The sequence below is a fragment of the Sciurus carolinensis genome, chromosome 1 (assembly GCF_902686445.1).
Source record: "Sciurus carolinensis chromosome 1, mSciCar1.2, whole genome shotgun sequence".
NCBI classification, from domain to species: Eukaryota; Metazoa; Chordata; class Mammalia; order Rodentia; family Sciuridae; genus Sciurus; species Sciurus carolinensis.
In genome coordinates, this window is record NC_062213.1 from 195,715,435 (window position 1) to 195,731,981 (window position 16,547).

At 43.9% G+C, this 16,547-nt stretch overlaps 1 long non-coding RNA gene across 1 annotated transcript; it reads left to right on the forward strand.

The window, feature by feature from the left end:
* The first annotated feature begins 1,054 nt into the window (after positions 1 to 1,054).
* On the forward strand, positions 1,055 to 7,775 carry LOC124978101 (uncharacterized). The gene is made up of 3 exons (XR_007107324.1): positions 1,055 to 1,166; positions 3,018 to 3,169; positions 7,409 to 7,775. It is a non-coding gene; the product is annotated as an uncharacterized LOC124978101 (long non-coding RNA).
* Positions 7,776 to 16,547: the final 8,772 nt, after the last annotated feature.

Consider the following 16,547-nt stretch of genomic DNA (forward strand, 5'->3'; position numbering starts at 1 on the left):
CGGGAGGTAGCCCAGTTAGGTGCTCTGTAAATTAAGTCAATAAATAAAGCATGGTTGGGAGACTGCGTGTCATAGAGAAATGGCTCTGACCCAAAAGCAAGAACCCAGCTCTGTTCCCAGCTCTGCCACCCACAAGCTGTGCTACCTAGAACAAGTCATTGCACCTCTCTGAGCCGAGTTTTCTCCTCTATAATACAAAAGTCGCAAACATACCTCATGAAGTTTTGAGGACTCAGTGAGCTGGCACTTTGCAGGTGTTTCATAAATGTGAGTTCCTAGTCCCCTTTTGATCTGAAGTAGGTAACTTCCTCCTGTTGGCATGGGGTCTCTGGAACTCCCGTAAAAGGGCAGGGCTTGTGTTCTCTCCCCATCCTGCTCTCAAAAGGCTCAGAATAGAACTGAGGCCTCTTGGCTCCTCTGGGAGCTGCAGCCAACAGACCACACGACCACTTTTTCCTGTCCACTACTTTCCTTTGAGGTGGAAAGTAGTCCGTTGGAATAACTTAGCCCAGGGGCAGGGAAAGGAAAAAACAGCAAAAATTGTTTTAAAAGGGAGTTATACAAGCATATGCAGGAAAACCCCATTGAGGGGTTCAATGCTGATTCAAAGGAGGAGGAAATATGAAATTTGACAGTTTTCCAGGCCTTCTCTGGTCCTGAATTTCCTCTCTTCCATCACACATTTTTCTAACCCTCAAAATGGGCATTAAAAATAAATGACAGGTTAAAAAATAGACCATGTAGAAAAGTAGGGGGGGGGCGGGGGGGTTTGAGGTGGTTGTTCGGCAACAGTCTAAGTACGGCTCCCTGTTACGCCCCGCCAGTGCCCCGTAATGGTGGGGAAAGGCAGGCTGGAGAGCGGCCGAGGTCTCCCCCGGGAAGGAGAGTGAGTTCTGGATTACTAATGGAGACCGTTTTCCAGGGCTGCTTTGATCTCCTGCCCGATCCAGGGCTGGGGACCAGCGAGCCAGGACTCCAAGGAGGGCCGTCCTCCCAGCAGTCCCTGCAGCTGTCTTCCCACTGGGGCGTGTGCTGCAGAGCCAGGCCGCCCTCCGGCCGGTCCAGCCTGGGCCCGGCTCCTGTGCCCATGTGTCCTCAGCCCCCAGGAGTCCTGCCTCCCCTTCGGTCCCCACCCCAAAGAGAGCTGAGTTGGCTGCTGAAAATGAGTAAGTGTGAAGAGAGACCGCATCCTGGTCTTTGTTGAGGGTGTGTTTTTGCCAAGCGGCTTGGTGGAGAAGATTGCATTTCTCGGTTATTTTTAAACCTGGATTTCTGGAATTTGATTTGGAAAAAAACCAAAGCAACATAGAAAGTCAAGTCATGGGAGATTAGTGGCTCTGGGCATCCTCTTGAGGAGACTCGATACTCCCTAGGGCTGCTGGGAGCCCAGGGATGGTCAGGCCATCAGAGGACAGGGGAGCAGAGCCTGGGAGTCACTCTGCAAAGCTTCCTCTGCCCATTCCGGGAGGAAACGTGGCGCCTAGTGCAGGCTGCTCTCTGGCCCGGTGCTTGCTGCTTGCCTCACGGTGGGCTCTCTGTGGGGCCACCCAAGCCCATCTCCATCTCTGATCATGGGGGGTCTCAAGGTTTAGATGCAGAAATTGACAGTTGCCACATGTTCACCATGTGAACTTGATAGGGAAAGACTCAAAGGCTGGGGCTCTAACCTAGCGGAGAAGAATCCAGAAGGACTCCAAGTATGAAACCAAAAGAATGACTAGGAATTAGAGTACAGCCAGAGAGGACTGTGGGTAGGAGAGAGGTGGGGACAAGAAAACAGGAGCTTTGAAGACAGTCTCGACTTCAGTCTTTGCTGCTCCATCTCTGGCAAGCTGGGTGCTCCTGAAGCTACTTTGCTTATCTTCTCTGCACCTCAGCTTCCTCACCTGTAAAATGGGCACCATGATATTCATTCTTTACTTACAAAAGCCAAGATTTATTGAGCCCATACTGGGTGTCAGGCACTGATCTAAGCATCAGACCCCTTAATTCAAGGGGTCATCTTCAAAGAAGATAGAATTAGGACTCTGATGTTTGTTAAATGAAGTCATGTCAAAGGCTTTGTGAAGTCCACTAAGGAATGGGGGAACCGGTGAGATGTTATGACTAGGTCAAGGGGAATCAAAACACCCCACAATTATAGTAAGATAAGGGAGAAAGAAAGAAACTTGCGAATAAGTGCTCTCTTGCCGAAGTCGGTCAATATCACATATCACAGGCAATGGTGAATTGCCTCCAACTGGACACAATGTGCATTTCTAAGAATAAGAATTCTTTGTCAGTTTTCTACAACTTACAGGACTGGTAAGTAGCTCCAAGACCATGAATGGCAGAGGATGTCAGTTGAGTTCAGGACAGCCACTAAACTTCCAGATCTTTAAAATTTGTCCTTGAGGTCCCCCCAACCCATGGTCATGAGCATCTTAAAGTTGTTCTTTTTTTTTTTTTTTTCAGTACTGGGGATCTAACCACGGTCTCTCCACCACTGAGCCACATCCCCAAACCTTTGTTTTTTTATTATAAGAAAGGGTCTTGTTAAACTGCCCAGGCTGACCTTGAACTTTCGATCCTCCTACCTCGGCCTCCCAAGTAGCTGAGATTACACAAAATGAAGCTGGTTTCATTCAATACAGGTTGACTGTTTACATACACCCAGCAAGAATGTTAATTTGGCATACAGGTCTCCTAAATTTGCTTCACAAAATTTAGAGCCATTTAGGTTTTTTTCTGTGTTTTTTGTTTTTGGTGCTGGGGATCAGACTCGGGACCCTGCACGTGCTCTACCACAGAGATGTACCCCCAGACATGGAGAAATATAGCTCTTCCATCTGTTTGGTTTTGCAGTGCTGGGGATTGAACCCCAGGCCTTGCGCAAGTTAGGCACGTGCTCTACCACTGAGCCCCATCTCAGTCCTGCCAGACAGTTTAAAACAATTACAAAATTAACTTTTGCTTGAAAGTTTTCACATGGAATCTCCCATTGGAATTTCTAAATCCTCTTCTGTTTGTTATTCCAGGGTTAAGAAACGCAGCTCAAGAAAATTTTCCCACCAGAATTCTTTCACCTGTTGTAGAAATTTGAGCACCTTCCTCTCTTTCTGAAGTCTCCCCCAAATCCTAATGCTCCTGTCCAGCCAGGAAATCACCTTCCTTAGCACCTGTAAGCCAGGTAGGTCCTAAACCAGTTTTCCTGCAGATGTTTGTTGGCATTGGCTCCGTAATACCAACTTTATTCCTTAAAATGTCTCATCACACCTGATTTAATGATCTTCACTGTCAAACACATCACACTCCAGGTGAGAACTTGGCTATGATCTATCCCTCCTGGTAAGGAATATATAGTCTTAGGGAACCCGTACAAATAACTATTGCCATAAAAATTAAAAAGAGCCAGATGTGGTAGCACATGCCTATAATCAGGAGGCTGAGGCAGGAGGATCACAAGTTCAAGGCCAACTTGGGCAATTTAGGCTCTAAGCAACTTAATAAGACCATGTCTCAAGATTTAAAAAAATAAATAAAGCTGGGCATGGTGGCACACGCCTGTAATCCCAGTGACTCAGGAGACTGAGGCAGGAGGATCACCAGTTCAAAGCCAGTCACAGCAACTTAGTGAGAGCCTGTCTCTAAATAAAATACAAAAAGGGTTGGGGATGTGGCTCAGTGATTAAGTGCCCCTAGATTAAATCCCTGGTACCAAAGAAAAAAGAAAAAAAAGAAATGTTTAAAGTGGGTGGGTTTGTACTGGGGAAGTGCCTCAGTGGTTGAGTAATGTCCCTGGGTTCAATTCTTGGTACAAAAAAAATTTTTTTTTATAAGACTTTCGGCATTCTGAGAAATCTGTGAGAATCAGATATTCTTTTAAAATGGTTTATTTCAGTTTACAAAAGCAGAGTCTACGAAATTGCTATGGATCGCAGATGGCTTGAGAGACAAAGGACTTCCTTATAAATCTGGAAAATAGAACATTAAAACAACTCAACAGTATTCCAAACAAATAGCTACAATAAAATTTCCCTCATGAGTTCATTCGGTCCTATGTAATTAATTCTCAGCCCTCTGGCTTTGAGTTAGAAACTCATGAAACATCTGCCTCTAGCCTAGAAGAGTCCTGGCAATCCCAAGTCACTCCACTGGTCCATCTGAAAGTCGTCTAAAGATGTCAGCTCAGCGTGGAAATGTCAATCATTTGAAGTATCTGGTAGAGTCCTTTCCCTGGAAGCTTTGAGATCTATATTGGTGGTTGCTAACGCCAACTGGCCTGTGGCTTATAGTAGCAAGCCTCAGAGACAACGTGGTGACAGAGGCTCAACATGGATGTGGTTTTTTATTTATTTGTTTATTTATTTGAGACAAGGTCTTGCTATGTTGCCTACATTGGCCTCAAACTTGTGGGTTCAAGCTGTCTTCCTGTCTCAACCTCAGGAATAGGTAGGGCTACAGGCCATCAGCCTGATTTTGTGCTTAATTTATTATTGGTTTCTTTAAAATGTGAGAAGTGTAATGAAGGTTCGTAACAGGAATCGTGGAACTGATAAGGAAATCTGACTGATTCTGTGGCATGCAAAACAAAGATAGTAAAATCATTCCCCAAAGAATATAATTTAGACAAAATATCTCTAAAGATGATGATTAAATCTATCTGCCAAAAAGGGTACACGTTACATCTATTTCAAAAAAACGAATGATCAAAATTTGTGCAGAGGAAAAAATCTTGAAATAGACACACAACACTCATAATTTTTTTTAACAAGAATACCAAGTAAAAATATTCAGTAAGTCTGAAGGAGGATCTAGACATCTTGAAGATGTCCACTGATCTCTCTTCTATTAAGTCTGATGTGTGTCCCACCTGAGACCCATTGCCCTTGCCTATATTAGGTTCAGATTAGAAGAGGAGCCGAGCACCGTGGAGCAGATCTTTAATCCCACCAACTGGGGAGGCAGGGGCCAGTTTGAGGTCAGCCTTGACAACATAGAGACCCTGTCTCCAAATTTAAAAAAAAAAAAGACTGAGGGCGTAACTCAGTGGTAGAGCATCCCTGTGTTCGATAACCAGTAATGCAATACTAAATATAGAGGGAAGATGGGCCCAGTAAACAGTCTATTTTATGCTAATGTCTGAGGTGCTCTGGATAGAACCCAGGCCGTTATGCATGCTAGGCAAGAGCTCTACCACTGAGCCACGTCCGCAGCCCAACCAGCAGACCTTCTAAAGAACTGAACTCATGGCTGAGAACACTCTAGTGTTGTTGCCAATCCCATCAAGCAAAGGACTAAAACTAGGAAATCTATTCCCTTGGGGCTGTAGTTCACAGGAGGACTAGCTTGAGAGTGTTTTCCTTGGAGGGAAAAACATATTGTGGGCAGCAGCGACATTGTATTGGGGACTTCCCATAAAGCACATGATTTGTAAATATTTATGTGAGTAACATTTTGCCTATGAGAATTTCACCCAGAGATGTCTGAGCATCTCCTCTGCCTTGACAACTCTTCCCATCCAAACCTAATTATTTCTGGCATCTCTTTTTATAAAGAGGAAGAACAAAATTGTCCTCTGGGAAATCTTTTTTTTTTTTAGAATTCAAATCTTTTTTTTTTTTTTTTTAAATACCTTTATTTTGTTTATTTAGTTTTCTTTATGTTGCTGAGGAGTGAACCCAGTGCCTCACACATGCTAGGCAAGTGCTCTACCACTGAGCTACAGTCGCAGCCCACCTCTGGGAAATCTTAAAGACAATTTTAGGTGCAGAAGATACCTTGAAAGATTTATTATCTACTTATTTATTTAAAATCTCCAGTGCCACAAATAAAACAGACAGAAAAAAGAAGCAAATTAAAAAAAAAAAAAAACACAGAAAGTAACAAAATTATAAGGAACATTCGTTCTTTCATATATATGAGAAATTTGGGTTCTTTTTTACCCCTTAAATAATCAAGGCTATAATAAAATCAAAATAAATCACAGGCCGGGCACTGTGGTGCACAACTGTAATCCCAGCAGCTTGGGAAACTGAGGCAGGAGTATCGGAAGTTCAAAGCCAGACTCAGCAATTTAGAGAGGCCCTAAGCAACTTACCAAGACCCTGCCTCAAAATATAACATAAAAAGGGCTGGGGATGTGACTTAAGTGGTTGAACACCCCTGGGTTAAACCCTGGTACCAAAACTAAATAAATAACTAAATCACAGAAATTGCTAAGACTTGGAGATTTTGCAATCTATATGATTATATAGAAAATAGAATAAACTTTCATACTGCATGTGAAAGCATTTAGTCAATAAACCAAGGGAGCAAGCCCATTAGGATGGAGAAAAATTTGAATAAATTTTAAAACATTCCAGACTCAGGTCTGACAACGTAAGTCCTTTATTAACGTTCTTTTATGTTCTGGTTCAAACTGGTACTTTACCTGAGTGCCTATCTCTTTCAGTGGGTCTACAAGGTCAAAACAACTGCCATGTTAGTACTAGATGTTATTTACGCTGACATGCTATGTGTTCCTATAAGTTTATAGTTCACCTATAAGTGAATGAATCAATCAATATTTAAAAATCCCCCCCACCCCCGTTGCAAACTCCAACATGGCAAATGTTGACAGTTATAACTCCCAGGAGCAAAAACTGTTTGAGAGTCTCGATAAGATCTGAGAGCATGAAGGGATAAAGAGCTCATTATCATCATCATCATCATCATCATCATCATCCTCGATGTTTGAGAATCTCTGGTCACAGTACAGCTCTATTCCTCTGTCATTACTGCTTCTCTATAATCTAACCTCTCATTAATTTGTATTTATTTATTTTATTTATTTAGTACCAGGAATTGAACCCAGGAGCACTCAACCATGGAGACATACCCCCCAGCCCTTTTTATATTTTATTTTGAGACAGGTTCTTGCTAAGGTGCTTAAGGCCTTGCTAAGTTGCTGAGGCTGGCTTTGAATTTGTGATCCTCCTGCCTCAGCCTCCCAAGCCACTGGGATTACAGGCATGCACCACTGCATCCTGCTAATTTTTATTTTTAATCAAAGTGCTACTTTTTACTGAAGTAATAAACTTCTGTTTAGCAGATCAAACTGGGGTGTGGGGAGGGAGTTAATTAGGAGCTGAGTAGTGCAGCTTATGGTTCAACTTTCTACAACCACACATCTCTTTCATATCTTTTAAAAAATTGTTCATTAACACAACCCCAAAGAAAACCTTTTATACATTACATCTAAGCAGAAGTACATAAACTTGCTTAAAATTATACTTAGTAAACAATGTTTCAGTCTCCTATCCTACTTAGAAAATAAGATGGAAATGATCAGGTATAAGAAATTATTTAGGCATCAATGATTGTTCATTAAATAAGTCAGTTTAGCATCAGTTAGTTTTTTTGTTTTGTTTTGTTTTGTTTTTGCTAGGGATTGAATCCAGGCCTCATGCATGCTCGACAAGCGCTCCACCACTAAGGCCCCCAGAAGGGTTAAGGTTATCTCAAGATCTTGGAGATTGATGGGGTGCGGTGGTGCAGGCCTGTAATCCCAGCGACTCAGGAGGCTGAGGCAGGAGGATCTGGAGTTCAAAGCCAACCTCAGCAACAGCGAGGCACTAAGCAACTCAGTGAGACCCTGTCTCTAAATAAAGTACAAAATAGGGCTAAGGATGTGGCTCAGTGGTCGAGTGCCCATGAGTTCAGTCCCTGGCACCTACCTCCACTGCCCCCCCAAAAAAAGATCTTGGGGATTGTTTTTCAGCTGACATACATGATACTGTAATCATGTTAAAATTCATGGGGACTGGGGGTGGAACTCAGCGGTAAAGCATGTGTTTAGCCTGTGGTTCCATCTCCAGCACTTGAATAAGCTAAATGTTGTTCTCATATAACATTTACAATAATAAAGAAATGTAAATTTATATTGAACTAAATTGACTCATTACTCTGACTCATGTCATCATATCCATCACTGATAAATCAGAAACAATATCATTTTTTATGTGAACCTCCCCCCCCACCCCGTGCTGGGGATCGAACCCAGGGCCCTGTGCTTGCCAGGCAAGCACTCTACCAACTGAGCTATCTCCCCAGCCCTTATGTGAACTTTTTGACGTTCTGAAACAACAGTAAGTTACCTTCTAGCACATCTGGAATGACAGAAATTCAGTGTCCTCGTTTCTTGGGGAGTATTTATAAGCACTTTTTAAAAAACCTCTACAAGGGATTCACTAGAGGTCTCCTTTTAAAAAGAAACTTCACAATCAGGGCTGGAGATGCAGCTCAGGGACAGAGCACTTGTTTAGCATGCATGAGGCCCTGGATTCAATTCCCCATATTAAGAAAAAATTAAAATAGAAAATAAGAAATTTTACCATCAAATTTCTTAATACCCTCTGAAGATAGGTAAGAGGAGACAAGGTTTGTGAAGACACAAAAAATCTATCACTTCGGTTCTGCAAGTTTAGTCAAGGATCGAAACCAAACAACTAGGGTGCAGATATCAAGGAGTTATTCTTCCTGGAGGGTGTGAAATTCTTAATTGATTTGAGCTCAAATAGACAAAATGCCCGAGGAGACAGATTCTCTGCCTCTCAGCAGAGGATAGATTTCTGCAATCCTCTAATTCATTCCCAGAGATTGCTGAGTGTTCTGATCATACAAATCAAATCTCAGGTACTGCTGTCACCAGGGGGGAATGACTTACTAACCGTAAACAAGTCAAAACCCAAACACAGAGTTAGTAGAAGGAAAGAAAATAGAGAAGCAAAGTCGGCAAAGTGGAAGTTCCATTGCTACTTGGGATTCACCTATGGGAGAAGAAAAGGCCTGCTCGGGTCAAGAGCACACTGGGAGGTTACCAGGCCTGCCGACCTTGGTCAGCTGAATCTTTGGATGTCTTGGCAGCACCTCCAAATGGTTAAAAGGTAAGATTCAAAAGAGAGAGAATTTTCACTCCCAGATGGATACAAATGAACATGGTCGAAAGACTTTGCTGAGCCATTCAGTAAGGAGGGAACCAGTAAGTGGCTACAGCTGATTAAAAGCACTACTATTCATGTTCAGAAAAGAGATGCAGAAATGAATCTACAAGTAGACGTAAAACTGACAAACCCGGCTGTATTGTCCCTAAATGCAGAGGGGGACAGTGAATCACCGTGTCCCCGAAGGCCTTCTTTCTGTTCTCACAAACTTAGCCATGTCAAGGCAACAATGAGAGCATTCCTAGGCTGGGAAGTCCAGGTACGTATTATCTCAAAGGATATTGGCTTTTTCTTCTTTTTTTTTTTTTAATTAAAAAAAAAAAAACTTTAGTGCATTATAGTTATACTTATTTGTGGGATTCTTTTTAAAAATATTTTTAGTTGTAGATGGACACAATATCTTTACTTATTTTTTATGTGGTGCTGAGAATTGAACCCAGTGCCTCACACGTGCTAGGCAAGCGCTCCACCACTGAGCCACGACCCCAGCCCGCTGGGGTCCTTTTGATGTCTTCATAAATGGCTTTCTCTTCGTGCACACTGGAACCAGGGCGAGTCAGTGTTGTCCACATGCAGAAAGCTACTTTCTTGCATGGGACAGTTTTACTCTTGCGATTCTGGTCAGACAAGCAAATAAGCGAGCTAATGTGACTGCTTCTGTAGTGTGAGACTTAAAACCCCTCTAGAGGGGCTGGGCACAGATCAGAGGGTACAGTGTTACGTGTCACCGGTCCCGCTGGGCTCCCCTGGACAAGGCGCTGAAGGGAGGGGAGACTCTGCTTGGCTAAAGTACCGGGAGAGACAGAGGAGAACTCCTCCTGGAACAGCCTCTGATCTCTTGTAAACTTTCCCCCATAAATCGCATGTCTCCCACCCTCTCACTGGGTACTTCCTTTGGCTTGTCTGCAACCTACCCCACCGCCCTGGCACGACTGGTCTGTGGACGAGACACTGGTCAGTATCCTTGGGACAAAATCCGTTGCATTTACCACCCACAGTTCACATTCATACTGGGAAGAACAGTCGCCTTCCTCTTGGTTTTCTAGAACTTACAGAACTGTAAAGAAACTCCAAACCAAGAAAAGGCAGAGGGGATCCTGATGGCAGGCGGATCAGACATCCATCCCCTCTCTGGTCTGCCCTTGCCCTTCCGTCTCCCCACTGCCCCTGCTCTGCGGGCATCGTTATCCCCATTCCACAGATGGAACTAGAGGCTGTGCAAGGCGGAGCCCAGGGTAACACAGCTGGCAAAGGACTGAGGCCGAATTTGAACTGGGGAGTGTGTGTCCACCCTCCTGCCTTTGCTAGGGCTACTGTGAGCCCCCAGATGGGGTAGGTGACTCACAGCTCATCACCTAGAACTTAGTGCTTTATAAATAATGTGGTGATTATAGTCAGCAAGATTATTTTTTAAAAATTTTTAATTTGTTCTAATTGGTTATATATGACAATAGAATGCATTTAGGCACAACGTACACAAATGGAGCATAACCTCTCCTTCCTCTGGCTGAACATGCTGCTGAATCACACCAGTAGGGTAAGCATACATGTATATAGGGTAATAATGTCTGTCTCATTCTACTGTCCTTCCCATCCCCTTACTTCCCTCTACATAATCCAAACTTCCTTCATTCTTCCCTAACTGCCCCTATGGATCATCATCCACTTATCAGAGAAAACATTCAGCCTTTGTTTTTTGGGGATTGACTTATTACACTTAGCATGATATTCTCTAGTTCCATCCATTTACCTGCAAATGCCATGATTTCATTCTTCTTCAAGGCTGAGTAATATTCTATTGTGTATATGTACCACATTTTCTTTATCCATTCTTCTGTTGAAGGGCATCTAGGTTGGTTCCATAGTTTAGCTATTGTGAATTGATCAGCAAGAATATTCTGCAAAGGCCCCCAAAAGGAGAAAGAACAAGAAACATTCAGATAACTACCGGGGACCCTGTGTGACTGTATTGAGGATGCTGGGGGTGGGTGGGAAGAAATGAGGCTGGAGTGCTCATGGGAAGCCAAGTCCCAGGCTTTGTTCTAACGGTCGAATTTCAGCAAATGTACTCAGGGTCTCTTCTGGGTGCTTGCGAGACTTCAGTAACAATCTAATGAGTCTTACAGTTCTTAGGAGAGCATGAAAATCAAGCTCTTTGACATTAACAGCTTTTCAAAATTACCAGATTAAAAGCTAAAAGTCCTATCTTTCCTTTGACAAGCATTCAAATGTTTGGAAGCATGGAGACAAAAAAACTGAACTCTCCCCTTCATTTCATTGTTTTGGTTTTGAGCAGGAAGTGTTTTTGTGTCCTATTTCAGGATTTGATGTCTGACCTAAAGACACATCTCTCACTGTGTCTCTCACTGTGTAGAAGGAATGAATGAACAATGAGTCAAGAGGAAAGAGCAGATCAATAAGTAAAGATCCCTGGGTGGCACAAACTGGCTTAAGCAATATGTCTCTGAAAAGTCCTCTGGCTTCAGGTACAGCTGGATCCAGGGACTGAATGACCTCAGGACCAATCTCTCTGAGTCTCTTTATTGGGGAACTTTACACAGGAAGAGTCTTCCCAAGCTCCAGCAGCTCCAGGCTTATGCCTTATCCTCTCTTAAACCCAGTAGAAGATGCTCCACTCCCCCAGCAGGAATGGGGGAAGAGCACTGCAGCCCTCTCCGGGTCCACTCTCCAAGTCGAGGCTCAGAATGAGCAGTGATCAGACGCGCACAGCATGTGATAAGAGTGGAGAAAAACAGGGTGCAGGGGGTGGAGGTTGCCCCAGGGGTAGAGGGAGTCCTCTGCTGAGAAAGCATCTGAATAGAGATGAAAGACATGAGGGCTGGAGCCACGCAGCCGCCTGGGGAGCAGAGTCCTAGGCAGAGGGAACAACAAGCTGGAAGGGCTTGAGGCGGGATCAAAGGGAGGAACAGGCAGGAGGCTGGCGTGGGTGGAGCAGAGTGAGTGGCGGGAAGCACACAGGCGCTGGGGTCCGAGGCACAGCAGAGGGACACTGTGGTCACCATTTTAGCTTTTACGCTGCTGTGTGAGAGACGAAGCCACGGGACAGTGTGAGCAGAAGTTGTGGTATGATCTGACTTTGGCTTTAAGGAATCACTCCCCAAGCCAGCAGGCCAACAGGCAGACAGTGGAAGAACACGTGGACGGCGGTGTGGCCAGCAGACTGCAGCGAGCCAGGGTGGAGGCAGGGAGGCCGAGGAGGCGCTGTTGCAGGAGTGCAGGTAGAAACGGAGCTGCCCGGAAGCCCAGTGGCAAGGCGTGGCCGGCGCCTCTTGCAGGATAACACAATGGAATGAATAAACGGATGAGCCTGCACGTCAGCCTGCAAGAGTCATGTCACAGTGATGGTGGCAGCTGAAGTCCTCCCAAGGACACGTGTAGACTTTTGGCTAACCAGTCTCTTTCCTCCTATTAATACCCCAATTCTCTTCAAGGAACTCCTTGAGTCTTAATGGAGAGGCAATTCCCGTTGGCTTGTTCCACTTAGTAAGTGAGGCTGGGGAGACCAGACCCTTACCCTCCTTCATAGAACAGCCTCAGGTGGGCACGAGGGTTAAAGGTTAAGCTCAGCCAGTGGACTCCCTAAAGACACAGAGCATGGGAGAAGGGGCAGGAGACCCCAGAGACATCGCTGAAGCAGCACATGAACCTGACCTGTCCTGGGGCAGAGCCTTACCTGCAGTTTCATCTGGCCAGTGTCTCTCCAGGTGAGACCACAAGTGAGTGCACGGGCGGCTCAAGGGGGCCATTTACACTCCAGTGCAGGTTGATCTATGGCAGGGTTCAGCAAACTGCTGTAAATATTTCACACTTTGCAGAACATGTGATCTCCATCTTAACTACTACTTGACTCCATTGTTACCGTACAGAGACAAATGTATACTGATGAACTTTCTATTTTCAAGATTAAATATTTTGTCTTCCTTGTCTGAGGTTCTGTCTTCCAAGTGATCTAGTCTGTTGGCGATGCTTTCCATTGAGTTTTTTTATTTGGTTTATTGTTTCCTTCATTTCAAGGATTTCTGTTTGATTTTTTTTTTTTTTTTTTTTTTTTGAGAATCTCTGTCTCTTTGTTGAAATGATCTTTTGCTTCCTGCAGCTGCTCTTTCAACTGCTTATTGGAGTGATCACTCATTGCCTGCATTTTCTCTTTTATCTCATCCTTTGCTTCACAAATCATTTTAATTATGTATAGTCTGAAGTCCTTTTCTGACATTTCTTCTACCTTGCTGTCACTGCATTCTATTAATATAGAATCTAGGTTTGTTTGACACATTTTCTTCCCTTGTTTTTTCATGTTGTTCATGTATCTTCCCCTCTAGCAGTGCAGATCTGGGGTATTGCAGTTTTCCCCCTATAGGCTTATAGTGACCCTACAGGTTTCCAAAACCTCTTCTTTAAGGGGGAGATCAATATTAGCAGCACCCAGTACAGACAATATGCAGCCCTAAACTAAATAACTCCTATGAAGAGATTAACAATATTGTCATAATAAACAGAAAAGATGCGTTCAATTATTATCTACAGTATAACTGCAGTAAGGTCTGCAGTTTCTAATGGAGGACAAAGAGGATGGGGGGGTGTAGGATGTAACTGTTAATGGGATAATGAAAGAGTATATAGAAGTTCTAGATTGTAGAAAGTGTGAAAGTGTAATCAAAACAAGTTGATTGTTAGCATGAAAAAAGGAAGAAAGAGACTCTGAGGAAACAGATAAACAAAAGGAAAATAGAGCAAGAAAAATAAAGAAATTAAAAACTTAAAATTTTTTCAGAAAGGAGAAAAAAAAACCCTACACTATAACAGTCATATAGTATTCGAACCTCCCAGTCTTCAGTAGCCTGATGCATGAGAGGTACCTGACAATGAGCTTCCAGTCTCCAGCAGGCATCTCAGGATGGTATTTGCCCCACTTAAAGATGGGAGCTTCTGCTTCCAGGATAATTTAAGATGGCTGCACCAGCTTCCAAATGTGTTGGCAAATGGGGAGCTGCAGTTCGGGGCATGGGTGTGGTTGGCTGGGGGTCCTGGAGGCGGGGTGTTGTCGGTCTGGTTGAGGGGTCTTGGAGGTGGAGGGTGGTTAGTCTGACTGGGGGTCCTGCAGGTCCTGGCTGTTGTCTCAAAATGATGGCAGCAATGAGTAACCAAACCTGAGGGTATTGTGACAGTGGACTTCCAGGCAACAGCAGGCAGATGGCAACCCTCCGACAGTCTGCGGTCAGTCTTCAGGCTACCGGTGGACTTTGGGCAGGTGGACCTTGGGCAGTGGGTGATGAGTAGGTGAAAGGCAGGTGATAGGCAGACAAGAGGTAGGCAAAGTGGCAAATGGCAGACGATAGGTGGTAGTCAGTGAGCAATCTGCATTCAAAAAGTAGTTGATATGCTGGCCGACTGCAGGTGATCAGGGTGGACAAAAGGGGTAAACAGCAGGGGATCAATAAGCAACAAAGACTGCCTCACAGAGAAACATCCTCTGCTTGAAACCCGAGTTATGAAGTAACAAGGAATGCAACCTCCCTCTAGTCTGCCATCTTGGATCTCCCTGATGAACTTTCTAGAAACTGCTATTGACCTGCATGCAGATCTGATTGAAGAAACTACTTACATTGCCTGGGTGTGATATTGTATGCCTATAATCCCAGTGACTTGGGAAGCTGAGGTAGGAGGATTGTAAGTTCAAGGCCAGCCTCAACAACTGAGACACTCAGCAACTAGCAGCTTAGTGAAACTTGTTACAATTTTTATTTTTTTATTTTTTGGTACCAGGATTGAACCCAGGGGCGCTTAACCACAGCAATATCCCCAGCCCTTTTCTTATATTTTGTTTAGAGACAAGGTCTTACTATCTATGGCCTTACTAAGTTGCTGAGGCTGACTTTGAACTCACAATCTTCCTGCCTCAGTCTCCTGACCTGCTGATATTACAGGTGTATGCCACCACACCCAACCTTGTTACAGAATTAAAAAAATAAATAAAATAAAAAAGGACTGGGGAGGTGGTTCAGTGGTAAGTCACCCCTGAATTCAATAGTCCCCTGGGGAGAAAGAAAGAAAAAAAGAAAAAAGAAAAACTACCTATGTTAGAAAAAAGTAGTGTCAATAAAACTTTATTTACAAAAACATACCTTGGGTCTGAATTGGCTGGTGAACCATAGTCTGCTGACTCCTGCTCTAGAGAATAGCCACCTCTACCCCAGGTGTTGTACAACCGGCGAGCTGCTGGCTTTCCAAGGGCTCCTCTCCATTCTCTGAGCCCCTCTATTCTAATGAATTTTGCTTTTGCTTTGTCAGTTTCTGTGGCTTGCTACCAAGAACCCTGATTGATGTTGCACTTACTCAATTTCATTTAATTCCATGAGGCTCTTAGGAAAGAAAACTAGAAGGGAGCTGGGGAGGGCTCAGAGCTCCTCGTTGCTACGGCTGGAGAAACAGCTCAAAGCAGATTACAGCTAACAGGAGGCATTAGTGTCTCCTTGATTTATGACGCATCCATGTGTTTAAGAGTTTCCCCACTGCCTAGTTTTACCTCTTGCTTGAAAGGTTACTGGTTTCTTTTCTTTCTTTGTGGTGCTGGGATCGAACCCAGGGCCTTGTGGGTACAAAGAAAGTGCTCTTCCACTGAGCCACATGCCCAGCCCAGGTTACTGGCTTCTTCCATCAGGGCTGCACTGAATAATGACTTCTTCCAGGCTCCTTCCCCTCCTCCTGCTCCCATCAGCTGCTTGGCTGTCTGAACTATGTGCTTCCTGTTTACAAAGAGATACGAAATGTATTAGCCGGGGAGTCCACCTCTGCTGCTCTGCTGCTTCCTTCTGCTTTGCAAGATGGGTTTCCCTTCACGCTGGAGCTTTGTCTTTGGAAGGAATGGATTTGATGATGTTTAGAAATTCTTGACCTTATAAGACCGTGTCTGTCAGGTGCTCAGTTCACATTATTCGTTTGCATTTGCATTTTATTTACATACCCGGCCATGTTCCAAAGAGGATTTATTACATGTTTGCTCAGAAACTTTATTTAAAGGTGAGAGACGATGGCAAGGCTAAGCGAAAACGAGGAGAGGAAAAACTCAGATGAACGTGGGCGCTCTGTGACGCCTAGACTGTGGTGAGCTGTTACAGATGTGCTGTGGGTCTTACTCTGAGCCTCCTGGCTGGCAAATAGAGAAACGCTTTATCAAGAGAGGGTTTTTAAAAATTTAATTTTTTTTTTTTTTTTTTTTTTTGCTGTGCTGGGGATCGAACCCAGGGCCTTGTGTTTGCAAGGCAAGCACTCTACTGACTGAGCTATCTCCCCAGCCCCCGGAATTTAATTTTTAATGGATACATAAAACATAAAAACTGCATACTTAATGGGTACTATGTAAGTATATGTAGATATTATGTCATGTTTAAATCAAGTTAAACGTATCTATTCCTCCAGTATTTACCATTTTTTTCTTTTTCTTACTTTTCTCTCTCTCTCTCTCCTCTTTCTCTTCTTCCTTCCTTCATTCCTCTCTTCCCTTTCTTTCTTTTTTTCTTTCTTATACTGTAAATTGAACCCAGATCCTCATGCATGCTAGGCAAA